General features: G+C 38.0%; 1 protein-coding gene across 1 annotated transcript in view; it reads right to left on the bottom strand.

Annotated features, from left to right (window-relative positions):
* The window catches only part of Neto1 (neuropilin and tolloid like 1), a 125,034-nt gene that overhangs the window by 76,680 nt on the left and 29,165 nt on the right, over positions 1-19,189 (bottom strand).

The following is a 19,189-nucleotide window of genomic DNA, read 5'->3' as shown; positions in this document are numbered from 1 at the left end:
TTCATGATCCCTTGGTTGACTTAGGAGAAAGGAAGTTTTGAATGTACTTGAACATCTTACTAAGGAAACATAAGGAAAAGTGCTAAGATTGCCTGGTGATCTCTTTCAGACACTTATGAGAAGCCACAGGGAGAAATAAACCACAGAAGAATTTTTAGTCACTACTGGAAAAACTTCCCCAAATCAGGACTCATGGGAAAGAGAACTAGTTTGTGGTTTCGCTCAGACAGGCTTGAAGGAGTTCAAGGGCACCATCACAGCACTTCCTGGAGAATGCCTAATGAAGCAAACTGTGATGTAATCCAGTCAAGTCACAAAGATCTGAGGACTCTTGTGCTACCTTTAATGCCAAGAGCCAGACATTCAAATGATGAAGATGTAGATTTGTTCTTACATCAAAATCCAGAAATCACATTTTACACTAAATTTATGTAACTGAAAATTTCCAATTAGAAAGCGCCTATGAAATCATAGGCGAGGTCTTTTGATATAATTAATTTCTTAATTTCTATTTACTTTACATATACAGACAACAAGACAAGGATAAGTGGTCTTTACTTATGTCTTAAGAAAAACAGTAGCAAATGCATGAAGATAAGCACCTTTCTAAAGTTTTAACTTACTCCAAAGCAATCCATATTAGAACAATTAAATGAGGAGATTCACATGTTAGAAATGTCTTAGACATGCAGGCCAGTTCTCTTCTTTGATACCTTGACTAGGCCAGAAGGGCACCTGATGTTTACTCAAGCATTAGTCTATGACTCCATCAGGAGGTACAGACTGTATTGTTGTAGGATGATTCTTTGTGTACACTCTGAAGATATGTCTCTGTCAAGACACCTTCTGATTGGTTTAATAAACAGTTGAATGGCCAATAGTTAGGCAAGAGAGGATAGGCAGGACTTCAGGGAAGAGATAGGAACTCTCAGAAGAGAGGAGGGATCTCCCAACCATACATGGAGGAAGTGGAACACATGGTATTGAACAGAGGTAATGAGTCATGTGGCAGAATGTAGATTTATGTAAATGGATTAATTTAAGTTTTAAGAGCTAGTATGGTCCAAGCCTAAACTAAGGCCAAGCTTTCATAACTAATAAGAAGTCTTAGTATCATTATTTAGGAACTGGTGGTTCAATGAAAGTCTGGCTACACTACAAGAGGCAAACATTTCAATAGATAGACTGAGAACAGATGATTATGCTCATCAACATGGGTGAACCTCAGTCAATCAGTGGAAGATCCAAATGGAACAACTAACTAAGAAGGAGTTCCCTCTGTCCTGATGCGTGGGCATGAACAGCAGTCCTCAGTATTTGGACTCAAGTCTTCAAAGTAATGCTGTTTGAACTAAAATAGACTACTGACACTTGACTACCCCCAGCTTGATGGCTCCAGATCTTGAAATGGCTCAGCTCCTGTAACGAGATGTTATTGTGGGAACCAATTCTGAGAAATCTCCTTATAGATGGACATATAGTCTCCCATTCAAAACACTGAGAAACGTAAATGGCAAAACAGCCTTTGTGATCTGCCCTGCTGTCTCTTTGCACATCTGTTGCCTGGGAGACAGCTTGAGGTTTCAGAGCTTTGAGTGGTTTTCTCTAGAAGATACTTTGTGTCTTATTCTTCCCTGAGCCCCCTGCCCTGTGTCTCCTGGGACTGAGTCACGGATGTATCCTTTTTCTTATATAAATAGATGGACTGGGGGAAGTCTCCACAAAAGTATCAAACTGTATCATTAAACCCTTACTATTGCCTGGAAAGACTACAACTTTAACAGGTTATTTCATTAATCCCTGAAATGATACTGATTACTTCAACCACTCAGTTTTAAAGTTGAAAAAAGGGAGACTTTGAATGACTGAGAAAATTGGTAGAGGTTGCAGAATAGGAATTGGCAAAAGGTTGTTGTATTCTTGAGCCTAAACTCTTAAATGGCTGTGTTGTTAAAAGGTCTTTGGGGGCCGGGCGGTGGTGGCGGCGGCGCACACCTTTAATCCCAGGACTCGGGAGGCAAAGGCAGGCAGATTTCTGTGAGTTCGAGGCCAGCCTGGCCTACCGAGTGAGTTCCAGGATAGGTTCCAAAACTACACAGAGAAACTCTGTCTTTGGAAAAAAAAAACAACTCTTTGGGGAAAATTAGTATAATGGAAATATAACAAAGATACAGTCCTAGGGCACGATGCTCATAGATAACCGAGGTGCCATGCCGATCTTCCTTCTTGTCAATTGGCAAAATGTTCCCATGAAAGTAGCAGTGTGGGTACTGCAGAATGTAGTTGCTGACGTTTGTCTTTCCTAAAGAGTATGATGATGAAGGAATATTCTGAGAATTCCTTTGGTGCCACACTTTTCCAGGACTAGCACAAATTAGAAGTGGTTGTGAGAAGAGAAAAGCAAACAGTTTAGTACCCATACCTGCCTTTTCTTCAAACTAAAGGGATATTTAAGTCTGATCCAAAGTAGTACAGATGGAGGGTGCCTGGGGCTCCAGGAGGCTCTTGTCTCAGAGGCTGCGTGGGGAGGAGAAGAAGGCGGCATCAGGAAGTGGGCAGCATCAGGAAGTAGGCAGCAAATGAATGGGCCGGTGGGTAGGGCTAGGAAGCCAAGCTGCCATGAGTTCACCAAGGCAGATGCTGCAAAATGTGTAATGTTTCTGGTCGGGCTGGAGGGACAGTACAGACAGGAATGCTGTTGCCCCAGACCCCTCACAGGACATCAAGGGGTGGGGCAGGGAACAGGACTGTTATGATAGGAGACTCCAAAACGTTGAGTTAATTGGATCTAAAACCTGACGTTTACAGAAATTTCTAAATAAAAATCTCAGTAGATTAGATTACATTTCTAATGATGAGAAATATCGTGAGCTCAGAGCTAAGAAAATTGTCTTAGTTATAAAAGAGTGACATTTTTCTACCCCCAAGCTTTGTCAATCTTGTACCTCTAAAACATCTAATAATTGTGCTACTTTTACTGAAATGTGGACTATCTCAGATAAATAAAGATGAAGATTTATCTGTTTGCAATGACTGTTCTGTAAGCTTACTTATAAATTATTAAATTTGCACACACACACACACACACGCACACACACTCACATAATCACTTTCCTCTGAAATCAAGAACACAAGCCGCAATAGTAAAAATGTGTTATCTAACCCCCCAAAAGATAAAAGATAACAAAAGGTGGAGAGCTCTTGTTATGCTGTCTGTTCATGTGTATTCTTCTGTACTGAACACACAGAACAGTGTGAGAATTTACTAAGTAAACTGTTCACAGTGTTGCAAAGATGTAAGAATAAAAGGAGTATGGAGAATTTTAATTTTTCACACATTTCTGTACTTTTGGGCATGTTCAACATTACATAACTTTGACAATAGAAAATAGATATGTACCCATCAAAACCTTTCTATTCACCTCACCACATAGTTGGACATAGTACTGTCATTGTTCATGTCCTCACGGTCACCTTTTTACTAACATTTTATGGAACACATACTTCCTGAGCACTTTATACATTGTAGGTGTTGACCAAACAGTATTTTTATAAAAGATTTTCAAACTCCCTAACTTTAAAATTCTGGTTAAAAAAAAAGTATACAAAATAATCTCCCAGTAAAGAGCAGTGGCTAATATTTGGGAAATTAAATAGGATTAGGGAGAGAAAGTTGCAGAGTAGCTCGTTACATAGTAGACAGGGGGCAAGGCAGAGAGAACTGCAATATGTCTGATAAAGTGACATTTCTAGAGGCAGGAGAGACAGACAGACATACTGAGTACAATAGGCGGAGGAGCACCAGACAGAGATGAGGCTATGTGGAAACCACTATACTAGATTGATAAGGGGCATCAGTGAGGCCAAAGTGGCCTGGTCAGTGTCAGGGACTTTAGTTCAGAGAGGAGTATGTGTCAGTGGCGATGAAGAGGGCAAAGGGGGATGTACTCAGTCTGCCACTTGGTTCTGTGCAAATCAGAAGCCAAAAAAAGTGCTTTGTGATCTTATACAGATTTGACAAGGGTCAATAAGACACCCTTTGGTGACATGAAGAAGGTATGAAATCGGTGGCACACGCCTTTAATCCCAGCACTCGGGAGGCAGAGCCAGGCGGATCTCTGTGAGTTCGAGGCCAGCCTGGGCTACCAAGTGAGTTCCAGGAGAGGCGCAAAGCTACACAGAGAAACCCTGTCTCGAAAAACCAAAAAAAAAAAAAAAAAGAAAAAAAAGAAAAAAAAGAAGGTATGAAATTCAATTTTGGGTCCCTCAGTACATTTTGGTAGAGAACATCTGTACCCACACATTTCTGCTTTCCTGCCACAATGTTTCATGTGATACCAGATAGATACCACAGTGCTGATGTTATCCTGAGAACAAAATGTTCAGCACCTGGCCTTTTATACTAGAGAAATTGGGTGATGTCTAACATAGCTTCATAAGCAATGGGTAGATTTTCTACAAACACAGGGTGTGTTAGAAGAGAACAGACTTGAGCCTAGCTTTTATTTTCAAACCATCATGCTGCCTGATACGTGAAAAGGAAATGTCCTACTGGGATACAGGTATGACTTTATTGTGTGATTTTATGCATGTATCCTAGTACTTTGGTCTTACATAATAACGTTTATTACGTATCTAAACCTCTGAATAGATGAGCTGTGCAAGTTTAGAACAAATATATTTGTTTGTTTTAATATCTAAGAATAAAGCTCTCAAAGTTCCTCACATTTAGTGAGTTCTCATTAAAATGTTGTTATCAGTGAACACACTACAATCATTGGCCGGAACATGGCTGCTGGCAAATTCATTTCTAATTATCTTCCAAAAGTTTTCAATTATTAATATGCTTCTTTTCTTGTATAATTTTTGCAAGCCCCAAACTCAGAATTACAACCTCAAATTGAATTTATAATTTTCTGGCTCTGTGTACTTGGTACACATGACTTAGTCCTGTCTGAACAATAAAAAATGTGTTCTTGGGTATGAACTACTGGGAGTATTATCACACAAGAACAGCTCATGAACAGCCATTTCATTTCTGAATACTAGAAAAATAGCTAAATTGCCATAAAGGAAATCTGGTATTAAGCAGAAACTTTCCTCTGAGTGTTAGAAAAGTATAATTGAGTTGTCAACTAGGTTTTAGAAGTCCTAAATAATCAATATAGACAAGAGAATTTATCCTAGATGAGTGGAAATAAAACAAAGTTATCACAAATTAAGATATGAGGTTACATTTGTACCAGCCAGACCCACTCCTGAGAAAGTTCAGGAAGCATCTCCAGGTGGAAAGGTCAGAGGGACCCACACCTGGGCAGACTCTCAGAACCACATCTGAAGAGTTCCTCTTATTTCCAAGTGCTTTTGATTCTTATTTGCCTCAAATAATAAGCTTTTCAGGGTATCCATCCTCCTGGAGTGATTTAAGCAGAGTGGTATTTATTTTATTTATTTATTTACTTTGAAACTCAAGGACAATTTTTTATCAGGGTTTAAGAAACTATAAAGAGATGAAATCAGGATTCCCACCACCATTAAAATATAACTTAAAATTTATAATATTTAGTCTCTGATATCTAAAACTTTTTCAGAGCTCACAAGAAACAAGTCAGTGATCTAGAAAGCACATTATCCTTCACACAAGAAACAAATCAAAGAACATACATCCCTAGGCACAAGGCAATGAAATTGATAAATGCAGAAAATGAAGATTAAAAATCTTGAAGTAACAAAAATAAGGACCATGCCAGTGAAAGGAAATGGCAGAATGAATTCAGACATTGCCATAGCACAAACAGAATCCAGCATCAACTGGTACCTGCCAATGCTGTGGGGGGTGGGGGTCTATCAACCTAGAACTGTCAATCAATGAAACGAGCTTTCAAGGATGAAGGCGAGATGACATTCAGAGATAAACATCAAGAGGAGATATCTCCAAGAGACACGATCTGAAAAAAATTAAAGTATGTAGTGCAAGAGGAAAAACAAAGGTGTGGAATAGTAGCAAATGCGGGAAACAAACATGGGGAAGTGAATGGAAACTCTGTCTAGTCTCTGATCATAACACGTACATTGTAATTTAGTAACAAACATAAATTTCATTTCACTTAGAAACTGAGAAGCACAATCACCATAAAACCAGAGTGAATCTATCTAACAATTCTAATGACTTTAAACGTATGCTTTAGTAGCGGACTCTTCTTTTGGTGTTGACTTTGTTCTATTTTTATCCTATTTTTCAGTTCTATCTATCTAAATTATTTAGCTTATTGACGGAAGGTCTCCTGACATATGTTAGAATAAAGATAGAGTAGGAACTCTGGGCGAGCAGACAAGGTTTGGAAGGCAGCCTTCTAACTCAGGGTGAAACAGACATTTCTGGTGGAGAGAACTGGGAAGCACCCCATCAGCACTCTAACAGCTGCACATACATAGAAGATTAGGAACACTGTCCTATTCTAGTGAAATTTGAATCTGTTTTACCCTAGGGTTGACTCGGGTGCTTTGAAATGCTTCCAAGTACATTTGCAGTGTATCCAGGGGAGTAAAATAATGAAATTCAGTATTTCATTATTTTGTGCAAATAAAGGTTCAAGAGATGATGGCTTGGGGAAGATCACTATGTGTGTTTTAGCTCAATTTCCAAGACTACACACATGGTTGGTTGTTATTTATTTGTTTATTTTTTTATTGCAAATGCCTAAGAGCCCTGGCTTTACCACCACATAGTGTTGTGAGCATCCACAGTGCTGGTGAAGCAGAAGCATGGTGAGGAGGCCTTCTTCATTCACATCAGTTGCGTAGCATAGCAATACATCTCTGAAGTTTGGAAAGAGGAATTTCAGTACTGCTGCAGGATGGAGCAAAAATGGTGGTGCCTTTGTGGTTCATCACATTGGACAGAGTCCCACTCCAGAAGCTCCCTAGCCTGGATGAGCACATACTACCGCTGGAGTTTTTAGAACATAATTGTAGGATCATCTTTGTTGGTCACTCAGAAGAATGGGTGATTCTAATTTAGAAACCCAATAAAAAGGAAACATTGGCATAAACATATATCATAAGGATTTCTCTATAGTAATAGAAGACGCCAAAGTCTTCTAGAAGCAGCTTCTGGTTTGAAGGAAGATGAGGGTGACATGGGTACTGCCAGAAGAGGTGTCAGGTTGGTCCTCTTAAATTTTATTTTTTATTCTCTCTCTCTCTCTCTCTCTCTCTCTCTCTCTCTCTCTCTCTCTCTCTCTCTCTCTCTCTCTCTCCCTCCCTCCCTCCCTCCCTCCCTCCCTCCCTCCCTCCCTCTCTCTCTCTCTCTCTCTCTCTCTCTCTCTCTCTCTCTCTCTCTCTGTATTTGTGTTTGTTGATGGCTGCATGCCACAGAACATATGTGGAGGTCAGAGGACTTACTTTTGGAGTCAGTCATCTCCTTCTACCCTTAAATAGTCTCTAAGGATGGAACTCTCAGGTCACCAGATTTAGCAGCAAGAGCCTTTGCTCTCTGAGCCATCTTGCTGGTCCCTTTTCATTGATTCTTAGTAGTGGAGTCACCCACAAAGAGCAGTAGAAGATGAGCTTAAAAAATCCTTTTAACTCTACACTGAACTCCACATCGTGATCCTTGCATCACAAGGATTCTTTCACAAACAAGGATCTTCTAAGCGATTCTATACTTAGAGACTCGGCCTAGTTTTTTATACACTAGTGTTTTCTCCCCAGTCTGAGGTTCTACGTTTCTCATGGCAGGAAAGTTTTATTTGCTAAGGTTCTCAGTTCACCCTTGTAGTTGCAAAACCTGATAGATAGCGGACTTCCACATTGCACGCCTCATGCTAATTTGACTGACGTTCGTTTCTTCCCACTGAAACACTTCAATCTCACTTCAGGCTGTTGACCACCCATGCCATGGTTTATTTTTGGCTCCTGGAACAGCAGCCTGTCTCTTTCCTTGCCAGCAAACCTACACAAATGTCCCGTCTTTTTCTTTCTTGATATTTCCTTGCCGAGGAATGACATCCACAACCATGGTTTCTACTACCACCTCCGTGCCAGTAACTAACACTTTGACTCCACAAATCACAACTCTCTATGATTTAAAGTTCTCAAGATGTAGAGCTCCCACGATGAATTAAGATGATCTGTTTCTTCACAAAAATGCACTGGTCTGCTAGATAACAAAGGGTTATAATACCTCTAAATTTCAAAGGTACCTGAAAGCAAAGATGTAACAGTGCAAATTATCATGTCTCCTCCTAACAGGTAACAAGACTGAATGTGCTGTAAATTTGAACCTCTGCAGAAGTACTTAGGCTGGAACTCCCCGATTGTATCTAGTGTAGCTATTAATATTTGTGCTAATTTACTGGAATGCCTTTTTCTGTTTCCCATCTCATCAAAAATTCTACCTTGTCTCAGTTTTAATTTCCATATAGGAATCAAATAGCTTTTCTAAGTCTACAGTACAGTCATTTTCATATGTAAAATACTTTTCTGGCTGCTACTATTTGAAGGCTATAGTCAGTAATATGGCACCTGAAACACACTAACACCCACTGTGGATATCACTACCAAACATGTTATTCACTGTGTGTACATGTTAGTTTTATTTTAATACTTATTTTTTTTGAGATAGTATAAGTACATCATTTCTCCCTTTGATTTTTATCTTTCCAAAGCCTCACATATACCCCTTTTTGTTCTCTTTTCAATTCATATTCTCTTTTTTAATTAATTGATGTCACATGTATATACATATGTATATACAAATATAATCCTAAATACAATTTACTATGTCTGTACAATGTTACTTGTAATTGTTTTCAGGGCTGACCATTTAGTGTATTGGATAATCAATTGGTGTGCTTTTCCCTGAGGAAGACTATTTCTTATAATCTCAGCATTCCTTAGTTGCCTGTAGTTTTATGTAGAGTTTGGACCCCTTGGGCTTTTCCCCTGTCCACTGTAGCATGCCCATTGGTGTCTTTGTTAAGCTCATGTTTGGGCACTCGTGTTGGTGAGACTTTATGGGTGTAGCTTCTGACATGGCTAGGAGACACAATCTCACAGAAAATTCCCTGATCCTCTGGCTCTTATAATCTTTCCACACACCCTGTAATGTTCCCTGAGACTTAAATGTGGGAGTTATTTTGTAGGTGAATCTATCAGGATTGTGCTCATAACTCTGCACTTTGATTGGCTATGGTTTTAAGACCTGCTTAACAAGATAGAAATCGTTCGTGGTACTGGAAACTTAGCCAGGTTAGTGAAGTCATGGAAAAGAACCCAAAACTACAACTTTATTAAACTAGTATAATCCCTCAGTGCATTCTAAATATTTATCCTTACACCTGCAGATCAGCGAAACCCTCACCCCTCCTAAAGGAAACTTGTATTTGCCACAGCTGGAGATCACTACAGAAAACAACAAATAATCAAACTAGAAGTTAATATTTAATTGTCAACTTGCCACAACCTAGACTCACTGGGGGAGAACTTCTCAATGAGCTTTTATCTAGGTTATGTTGACCTAAGGACACATCTGTGGAGAATTGCCTTGGTTGTCGATTGGTGTATGAAGATCCAGCCCATTGTGAGTAGCATAATTTCCTAGGCAGATGGATCTGGGGCAGTAGAGAAGAGAAAGCTAGATACAAACAAGCAAGGAAGGAGTCCTGCGATTATTCTTGCTCTGTTCTTGATTGTGTATGTGAAACCTTATGTTCCTGCCTTGACTCTACCTCAATAATGGACCGTAGCCTGGAATCATAACGTGAAATAAAACTTTCTTTGCTTTTTTTTTGTCCCAGTATTTTATCACAGCAACATTAAAAAAAGTATAAAATGAATAAAAATAAAGCTAGAACACTGTGTTTCCATGTACAGCATTTATTTCAATTGAACAAAATCACTTGCTGTTCATTTGGTGGAAAACCACAAGAGCAGCATTCCAGCCTTTGACCATTGCAGGTCCAAAGCCTAGAAGGCCGGTTCTGGCCTATCTTCCAGGAAATTTTCAAAGTACTTAAGATCAGAACTCCTGAAAACACCTGTCAATCACATAACATAGCTCAAACAAAAGTTCCCTAACTTCCTCAAAGCAATACATACCTTTGTTAGATAACCATTATACTCCCTGAACCCCAGGTATGATTGGGGTGTGTTTGAGATTCATCCATTTGTTGCCTCTAATATCTAGCTAGCACAGGGGTAAACAAATATGCCACAGATGAACTAGAGTTATTTTTAAAATTCCTGCTTGATCTTCATTTTCCTGTTTCTTAAATGTTAATGTAATATAAAACGCTATGATTCTTAAAAGGTAATATAGCAATTGTCTCTGTAATTTATAGAAAACTCTTTCACGGTATTCTATAAATTTAAGTATGATTCATTTATATATATATATATATATACATGAATACATATGTATATATATGTGTATATATGTATATATAGAGAAATCCTGTTTGTTTTTATGTGTATATACATGATAACATACATGTGGATGCAAATGAATATGTGTATGTGCACATGTGTGTGTCTGAGGTTGACATCTGACATCTTCATAATCACTTCCAGGCTTACTTTTTGAGGCAAGATCTTTGGCTGAATCTGGTGCTACTGTTTCATCTATCATGGCTACCTTGCTGGCTTCAAAAGTCCCCAACAACTGCATTTTACAATCTGGGGTTGCAGAAGGGCTACCCCCAACCCAGAGTTTTACGTAGGTATTGGAGATCCCATCTCTGATAATCACTATTATGTAGGAATTCTTTACCCACTTAGCAATCTAACCAGCCAATTTGAGTCAAAATATATCTGAGAAAAAATATTACTTGAAAAAGTTAAGTCTCAGCCGGGCAGTGGTGGTGCACGCCTTTGATCCCAGCACTCAGGAAGCAGAGGCAGTCAGATCTCTGTGAGTTCGAGGCCAGCCTGGTCTACAAAGTAAGTTCCAGGAAAGGAGCAAAGGTACACAGAGAAACCCTGTCTCGAAAAAAACCAAAAAAAAAAAAAAGTCACTTGTTTCACACTCACAAGAAAGAAATCTTTGAAGGAAATGCAAACATTTGAAATTTTATCTAGTTATATTTATATTCAGGAAGAGCTGAGCCACTTCTACATTACACAGCAAAAAAATTAAAAATAGCCTTGGAGGGCTGATTCAAACTCCATTAATCTGTACCCTGCTGTTACCAGATCTCACATCTCAGTCTCCTGAGCTCCTGTGACACCTGGCATCAGTGTTTCTAATTTACATTATGTACTATTCTCTAGATTCTTTTTACTGCCTAAGGAATTAGTATATGACTGAATTATACTCTGCTTGTTCCCTTGTTTATAAGCTTTGTAAAGGATGGACAGAAGTGTACCTTATTATAATTCAGTTTTTAACATAAAACTTTATAGTGTATATAATAATGCACACTGTAGGGCAATAAAAACCATTCTTAATACTAACATACTTTCACTAGCAAGGGATGCTAGTTTGTATTTTTATGTACAGCTTGTAAATTCTTTCTCTTTGCGAGGATAAGAGGAGCAAGGATTAGAAATGCTCTTAAATGAGACTTTGTGACAGTAACAGAAAACATATCCTGAGAAGTACACCATGGGAAGTTTTGTCTCCGTGCCTCAGACTGTATGCAACAGATAACTTTGAAATACCTAATTATTATCGTGTTACAAGATCACCATCATGCATGTGTTCTATTACTGACGGAGGTGTCCTTCATCTGTGAATGACAGAAGTTGAACACTGTTTAATAGAAATGACAGCAATTAATTAAGTATTTGAAATTGTTTACTTATTCTATGTTACCTTCCCTAGTGAACAACCTGAAAGATGACAAGTCTATGTTGATTCCAGATGACGACTGGAAGATGCTGAATAAACCATTGTAGATCAGTACAAGGAAGCCCTACCCAGGGCTATTCACCACACCAACACAAAACTGTAAATAATAATACAATATATAGCATCCTAAATATGGATTCTCATCTGTAGATAATACAACTGCTGCCGTCTAGGATAGAATGATGGGCAGGAGAGTATAAAGCAGAAAGAGGAAGGTGAGGGTTGAAGAAGAAATATCTTTACAGAAAAGTAGGCTATTTTCTCCTAACACAATGGAGCTGCATTTTTTTTAATGTTTGGGTATTTTGTGTTCATTTTTTAAATTATTAATTTTATTTTTTGAGATTATAATCTAATCATTACTCCTTCCTGTTCCTTCTTTCATACCTTCCCATATCCATATATACCTCCTTGTTCTTTTTTAAATTCATAACCTCTTTGTTTCAGTACTCGTGTGTGTGTGTGTGTGTGTGTGTGTGTGTGTGGTGTGTATGTGCATGCATGTGTGCATGTATTTCTAAATGCATAAGAAACCGTGCTTATTCCATATAATGTTACTCATATATACTTTCAACTCGAAAAGCATACATACAAGTCGCTGAAGTTTTGACAATGGTAAAGGATTTGAACAGAAGTCTGCCTGCATGTGAAGAAGAGACTTCCATAAGAAATAAAAGGCTACTGTTTTTCCACATGCTTCAGCCTTCTTTGTGTCCCTAAAAATTACTGAGTAACTTTTGATAAATATGTTCAAAAGATGGAACATCAGACAAATCAAGCATGTCTTTGAATAATTAATCAAAACAGAGAATAGATGAGTTTGTGAATAAATGTAACACGGGCCTGTTTTATCCTGCCCTGCAAACACAGCTTCCTGAGACTTGAGTGCTTACTTGAATCCATAGCTGGGTCTTCATGACAACAGAAGCTTGCTAAGTAATATGTGTGGGATGATATTTTCCAAACTTTTCCCTGTCAAACAGCTCAGTGAGTTTGATGATGTTGTTTCCATACCATGTATGGGTGATCTGATAGGCTCTGAGTGCCAGACTCATCCCATCCCTCTTTGACATCCCTGACCCAAGTGATGCAATAGATCACTGGTCAACTTCCTTGAAATGAGGCACTTTACCATGAACCAATGTAATATTTTGTCATAGTGAACTCATTAGAACAAGTTACAGGGGTTGAAGCTTGAGCTATTTTTCCTATCTGTCTATACAGTATTCAACTCTAACCAGCTTTCATGAAATACATGAAGATGGACAAAAGTAGCTCTATATACACATCAATTAGACTTAATCATGTTTCCAAAACAATTATAAAAATCTTACAGATTTTCTACTCATCATTCATATGGTGGGGGATTAAGTTTTTTAGATGACATTTTTAGTATGCTATTAAAATACCTTTTTAAAATCTTTATCACTTATTTGATGCTTACTGAAAAACAGGCACATAAATTAATTGAACTTGAAACTTCCAAGAAGCTCTTCTAATTTATTATTTTTGTGAAACACACACACACACACACACACACACACACACACACACTCAATATATGTGAAATTCCAAACCAACATTGAGAAGTTTGAAAAGATATGTATCAAAACAGCTTCACAAAATTGTGAATCTGCTGCGTTCCATTGCCTCACTTCATGCACCATAGATATTCCCGGCACTTGAATCTTACTCCATCAGGTCTGTACTAGAATTCTTGTTTTTCAAGGAGGCTTCCTCTGATTTCTAGATTATTTGTGGTTTGTGTTGCTGTGTGTCACAGCGTCAGGATGCAGAAACGCTATTTTAATCTCTTGTTTTTACCTCTAAACTTTGTACTCCATCTTCTTCATCCCAGTTACCTCTGCTTAAGATCAAAGGAGACCTGTTTAATGAATGAGCGCCTCCCACCACTATCAGTCACTGATACCTTTCTGATATATGACGTGTTTCTTACTTTCAGGACGTGCCTGACCTAGCCTAGACATAGCCCATTGCTCATTGTCTGACTCTGTCTCTTCAGGTCCTCAGCACTGGAATGGCGGACGAGAAGATGACATACAATACATGCCATGCACATATTCTCTGAGTTTTGAAAACTGAAAGATGAATGATTTGTTTGGGTGCCTCTGAAAATGGTCTTCACTTCAAAATAACTGCAAAATTAAGGATGCAAAATGTCTCTGCACTAAAATAACCACTTCAGCTTCCTCATACAAAACAGTATTGCATCCCTCATCAACCAGCTCAATCACATCCCATGCTAAAAATATTTGAACAAAGATAGCTTCTTCCTCCACAGCATTGTTCTGCTAAAATTACCAGGAACATGGTGACTATAACATTATAATACTCAAATTTTCAAAAGACATGGAACTTAACTTGCATATTTATTATTTAAGGAAAAATATGTTTTGTTACATGTATTATTGACTTAGCAGACTGTTTAATACCAGTAATGAAGTTTGCAGAACTTCAAACTATATGGAATATTTTAAAGCTGTAGTGCAATATGTGTATTCTTATTATATTGTTAAATGTTTTACTGTTACCACAATGAAATAAGATTTATCATTCTTACAGTTATAGAAATATTCACAGAAACAAAAAATAAGGTTGTAATATAACATTGTACAATCTTTCAGAGAAAGCAACATTAACTATGAAGTGGCTATGAATCCAGATGACATGGATTTATAAAGAAATAAAAAATGTTTAAAATGTGTGTGTGTGTGTGTGTGTGTGTGTGTGTGTGTGTGTGTGTGTGTGTGCGCGTATGGAAGTCATATGTCCTATGTGGACCCCAAATTCTATTTCCACTTTAAAATTCCATGATATTGCTAAAAGTTAATCAAATATTCTGAGTATTGATCATTATACAATATATACAAGCATAATGAATATAATGTCTCTAATTTAATAAAATTGTTATTGCTCAGATGATGATATTAGCGTAAAGGGAAATCTGTGGGTTTTTTTTTTTTAATGTATTAATTTTTGGTCCTCCAACAACTTCCAGCTTTGTCACTGAGTGTAGGGTTAGTATTATTTTCTACATTTACCTCTGAGTAAAATTTGGGGCTGGGGTGTTCTAGCAGAAAATTTCTTGCTGTGCAATATCAGGACCTGAGTTGGGATGCCCAGCATGCACATACAAAATTGAATGCAGCCATGGATGTCTGTAACGCCATCACAGGGAGAGTAGAAGATAAACACATCTTCGGGCCAGTCAGTCTAGCCCAACTGATGAGCCCTCAATTCAATAAAAGGTCCTGTGTCAAATGCATGTGCTCATTCTCATACACAAACATACTCACATGCGTGCACATATAAACACACTAGATAAACTATACTAAAATATGTTGAATATATATTTATTCCCACTCAATAGCAACAAGAAAATATAGTACAGTTTCTAGGCTGATGAGCTCATAATATTTGGAGAGCAGTTACCAGTAACATAATACTAATCACTAATGAATAGGTCATGGCATGAGAAAGGAATAGAAAATAAATATTTTTTGAGGATGGTGGTAAAGCAGGGGTCCTGGAAGAGGTGAGTCTTAATATTATTTTTAAGGAAGTAGCTGGCATTTTCTAGGTGGAAGATATGAAAACTTTCTAGATACAGCAAATCATATGCCTGGGGGTTAAATCACTGTGCTTTATGCACTCTGGGTTAGCAAAGCCTGCACTACATCAAAATTGTAGGCACTATATCATCCAAGGGGGAGACTATGGAGAAAGAAGGTGGTCATGAAACATCTCTCATATCCCCATAAGGAACTGGTTTGTGCTGGAGGCAGAGAAAGCAATGAAGGAATTTAGACTCTGGCATACATTTTCTCCCACCTAGAAACACATATGAACACCCATCTCTCTCAGGACCCTTCCTAGCATCTTCTTCATGAAGTATATATTTACTTCTCATGACTCATGCATGCTATGATTTGTCCATTAGTCACTGTTATTACATTACAGGTAAGTGCTTTCCAAATTTTATGAACTCATTAGCTAATTAGAGGAGCTGCTCTCAGGTAAGAAGAAAAGTTAAAAACCCAGGTAAGAAATCAAATGGATCCTAACTTAATGCTGAAGTAGAAAGCTTGGCACAGACTGAAGAATGTCCAGAAGCTATTTCTGAAGGCTTTGAAGTTTAGCAGGGAAAATGGACAGCTCAGAGTTGTTTGCTTGAAGTCTAGACATTGGCAATGACAATGGCAATATCATTATCTCCAATTAAAAGAAAAAGAAAGAAAATGTAATTTTCTAGCAAGAAAATGCTGATAATCTTAATTTTTAGGAGCAAATGAATCAGAAAAGCAAAAATAACAGTGGTTTGAAAAAATGGTGCAAAGAAGGTAATACTTGAAGTACATTCTTCCATATGTTGACACTATGGCTAATGTTTGGAACTCAAATATGACTCATAGTTACTTCCTTAGAAATCTCACAGTTCAGCAGGAGAAAAAGACATAAACAGATAATTACAGTGCAATGTGAGAGAGCAACAAGAGAGGGTGTGTCACAGAGAGAGCTCAGAGAAGAGAGAGTGAAGAACGTCCAACAAGAGGGGTGTGTCACAGAGAGAGCACAGAGAAGAGAGAGTGAAGGACGTCCAACAAGGGAGGGTGTGTTACAGAGAGAGCTCAGAGAAGAGAGAGTGAAGGCCATCCAACAAGGGAGGGTGTGTTACAGAGAGAGCTCAGAGAAGAGAGAGTGAAGGATGTCCAACAAGGGAGGGTGTGTTACAGAGAGAGCTCAGAGAAGAGAGTGAAGGACTTCCAACAAGAGGGGTGTGTCACAGAGAGAGCTCAGAGAAGAGAGAGTGAAGGATTTCCAAGGAAGTAATGACTGCGGGAGTGGCAGATAGGAATAATTCATCAAAACTGAACAAGAATTTCTTAAGTGTTTGAATACCTTTCATGGTGTCCATGTCTGTCTCCCACAGTTTCTCATGAACCACATCCTTTGGACTTTAAAATTTTACACAGTCCCTCTCTTAAATCCAGGACAACTCCCCATATCTCTCAGTGTATGGTTCTCTTTTATTTTTCTACATGATTCACTCCCATCAACCTACCAAATTTAGCTCAAAGTCTCCATTTCAGAGTTACAAATTAATTTCATAAACTAAGTTCAATTCATATTTTCTGTGTATTTGGTATCTATTCTTTTTATCACATTTATATATGACTTTCATTTCACGTAACTCTCATCTTTCTTATTTAAATAATTGAGGAAATGGATTATAGCAGCAGATAGGCTAACATGCTGGAGTAGGTGAAATTCCCTAAGGCAAAAATGAAGTTCATGTCAGCAGGAATGGATAAAAGAGGACACAAGAAGATTTAGCACTTATCTGCCAGCACTTAGTGGCTAATGGTGGAGAGCAGGAAAAATGAAAGTAAAACATTTAATCTGAGCCTGAATGACTGCCATGGTGATTTTGATCAAGTATGAACAAATCATGGGAAAAGATTTTGGCTTCTGTATTTTTCAGTGTGCAATATTCACTTGGGATATGGAGTTCAAGTTTCACCAACACAAACATAATCTAGAGTCCATAAAATGAATTCCTAGTAGATCTCTTAATGGAGAACCAAATTTCCATGTAAAGTTCAGGAAAGAAAAAAGATTCAAAATAGTCTAGTTCAAGAACAAACAGTCATAGTATTAGCCAGGAAAGTAGAAATTGATTCAAATTTGTTTCTTCATCTTGTGAAGATACTAATAAAGTATTATCCAGCAGTAAACAACAGAGAGTTTGTGTTAAACTGTATTTAAATTTTTTCTCCCATAATTTTCAAACTGGCTAAATTTGTATCTTCAAAGTTTCTCAAGCTTTTTTAGGAATCTTATTTCATAATTCTAGTTCAGTTTAATATTTCTAATATAATCATATATGTCTCTAATTTAGTGGACCTATATCTATGGGGTTAAAAGAGGAATAATCTTACTTCATTGTCAGCTACATCCTTCACTGGTATAGTAATCCCTTGCCCTATCTTTGAATAAAACTTTGTGGAGATCCCACAGCTGTTCAGTTAGAGAAATTGCTCGTTATTACCTTTATGAATCACTTTCAGATATTTTAACTTTTTAAAATATATTAGATGAATATCTAACTTCCCTTATATTAGGTACTGCTATGAGGGACCTTTAGAATAAAAAGGAACAGAAGTCTACCCTTCTTCTCCCCGCTTCCCTTTCCCCCTTACCATCAGGAGCTACCTAGGTGGACGGGAGGTAGAAACACAAGTTAGGAAAACCAGGAAAAGCTAACATCTTTAAAGGGTGATCCTAGAAGTTTCCTTTGAATTATGATGGACACAGTGTAGTCCATAGATATCTACAATGAGTCTCACAACATAGAGATGGTTAGTAGTACTTTATTGACTGACTCTTTGGAACCCCATGTAATTTTGTCTTCCCGAGAGTCCATCAAAAGACATATTTTATTCAGGTGATTTCTGAAGTGACCTCTTTCCCCAAGGAACTTAAACATCCTCACTGCATGTTCAACACGGGAGAATAGGGTAATCTATGGCAACTTTCAGATTTCTATCGAAACCCTAGGCTTCTGTCTGTATACTCCAGACAGACAATCGCATTCTCCCAGTGAGCCACAGGTACCAAAATAGCTCTCGAACTACAAGTTTCCAGAACACCTTGTCCAGAATTTCTATAGAAAACCTTGTAAGAGCCTACAGTCTCTAGACTGTCTCCTGAAGAGAACCCAGCCAGCACGTGTTGTTGAATGTTTGTACACTGTGTGAAGATTGTTGTGATTGGTTTAACAAAAAGCTGAGTGGTCAATAGCTAGGCAGGAGCGGATAGGAGGAATTTCCAGGGAGAAAGAAGGAGAGGAGGAATGTAGGCATGTGCAATTTGCCAGTAAGACACAGGGAGAACAGGATATATAATACAGATATGAGGCAATACTGGCAGAATGTATATTTTAAAATATGGGTTAATTAAGTTATAAGAGCTAGCTGAAAACAAGCCTAAGCTAATCCCAAGTTTTCATAATTAATAACTAGTCTCCATGTCATTATTTGTGGGCTGGTAGTCCAAGAAATTCTGACAAGAAAGCTGCTTACGTTTGGCGCCCAATGTGGGGCACTAGATGCAATGATTACCTAAATTATTCTATTGTTAACAAAATCTTGGGAGTCTATTTAGGTTAAAACCTGTTTGATCAAAGGATCAGTAGAGAAGTAACCAGTGATCTTTTCTCTCTCTCCTTCTTCAATCCAAACCACCTGAGAATCTTTCTAACCCCTTCCTATGACTTCCTCTGTCTCTCTGCATATCTTCAGCCCCACAAAACCTCTA

The sequence above is a fragment of the Peromyscus californicus genome, unplaced genomic scaffold (assembly GCF_007827085.1).
Source record: "Peromyscus californicus insignis strain IS unplaced genomic scaffold, ASM782708v3 Scaffold_17__1_contigs__length_78620276, whole genome shotgun sequence".
Lineage (NCBI taxonomy): Eukaryota > Metazoa > Chordata > Mammalia > Rodentia > Cricetidae > Peromyscus > Peromyscus californicus.
Note: the sequence above shows the minus strand (reverse complement) of the source record. Positions and strands in the feature narration are given on the sequence as shown.